Raw genomic sequence first — 1,510 nt, 5'->3', positions numbered from 1 at the left:
GGGAAGAAAGGCTGAAGATGTGGAAGTAAGGCAAGGAGAGAAGTCACTGAAGAAGATGTGGAAGTAAGGCAAGGAGAGAAGTCAAAGCAACAGGAAGATGTGAAAGACAAAACCACACTTCCGAGCAGCTTGCACATGGCAGAAAGAGAACTATGGGAATTTATCTCTATAACTCCCTCCTGTCTCATTTCTCATTGGTCAGGGTTCATCCTTCAGTATATAACTACTCAGACTTCATGATGATACTGTCTTCCTCTTAACAGTTACTCAGGAACCCAATGCAAGGTCTACAAGGCTGTCCTCTTGTATAATCAGAAAGAAGTGTAGTAAGCTGGCATGGCTAGTTTCAGCTAATACCTGAGAGCTATCTGTGTGCAGAGCTTCGGCTGACTCCACCCAGCTTGGGAAGCCCAGAAGAGAAGGCAGCAGTGCCCAGGGGCAGGTCATACCTTTGGAAAGGATGCAGTTGAAAAGATTTGAGGAAATGCTGAAATTTTGTGTCCATAAAAATTTATAAGCATAAACACACATTAATCTTGACTGATAGTAGAGATAGAAGAGGTTTTGGAAACTACCATTTGAGATGTTTTTATTTACAAGAAACAGAAAGGTGAACCAAAAACTGTCACACACATTGAAGGAAATTTCATAGATACCTAGTGAGAAGATCTAGATTCTAGAAGTTGCATCAGGACTTTGGCTACATTTCTGGCTAGTTCTCACATCCTGACTCCTCTGTGAGTGCACTGAACTTTAGCAAACCTCCCTGATGGTTCCAAAATGACAGCAGCAATTTTGACTTCTCATTCACGTGCTACATTGCCAGAGCAAAATCTGAACATTGTTTATTGCAATGTTATCTCAATTAAGACTGATGCTTAATAAGTTGAGTTGTGTCATATATCTACCCTTGACCTAAACACAGTTCTCACTTATAAGTTTAGGTCAAGCAGGCCACACCCTGGAGGATGATTGTGACACAATAGAAGGGGAATGGGGTAGGTGCTATGAGAGTAGTCATGGTGTCCATTACTGATATCATCTGGTTTAACTCTTCTTCATATATAAAACAAATCTAAAGTCCAAAGCTCAGTGACTTTTCAGATTAACATAATTTTCCTATTCTCAATATAAACTGAACCAAAGTCTTCTAACAGTCCCCTATATATTTCCAAAGTAGGACTAGGGAAGAATAGGTGTGATTTCAGAATGAATGTATAAGTAATAAGTAAGAATGTGATAATGACTATAGTGAGATTAGTTTACCCAGAAATCAGCAGAAATGGAGAAAAACTCACAATTCAATATCTAGATGAACTTTCTGGAAGCTGGAGTGGGTCTGAGGTAAGTAAATAAAAATATAATAAATTAGGGATAAATAAAAGCCAAAAATGCTATATATATATATATATATATATATATATATATGTGTGTGTGTGTGTGTGTGTGTGTGTGTGTGTGTGTGTGTGCGCGCGCGTATATATATATATGTGTAGAGGGGAGAATTGAT

At 38.4% G+C, this 1,510-nt stretch overlaps 1 protein-coding gene across 5 annotated transcripts in view; it reads left to right on the top strand.

Moving 5' to 3' along the window:
• The first annotated feature begins 1,070 nt into the window (after positions 1–1,070).
• The window catches only part of PRSS37 (serine protease 37), a 17,099-nt gene continuing 16,659 nt past the window's right edge, over positions 1,071–1,510 (top strand). For all 5 annotated transcript variants that reach the window (XM_006145065.1, XM_006145062.1, XM_006145064.1 and 2 more), the window contains exon 1: positions 1,071–1,344. The gene's annotated coding sequence lies outside the window, so the exon portion shown is untranslated. The remainder of the gene's footprint in view (positions 1,345–1,510) is intronic.

This window comes from Tupaia chinensis, unplaced genomic scaffold, assembly GCF_000334495.1.
Source record: "Tupaia chinensis unplaced genomic scaffold, TupChi_1.0 Scaffold000140_1, whole genome shotgun sequence".
Taxonomy (NCBI): Eukaryota; Metazoa; Chordata; class Mammalia; order Scandentia; family Tupaiidae; genus Tupaia; species Tupaia belangeri.
This window is presented reverse-complemented; position numbering and strand designations above follow the sequence as displayed.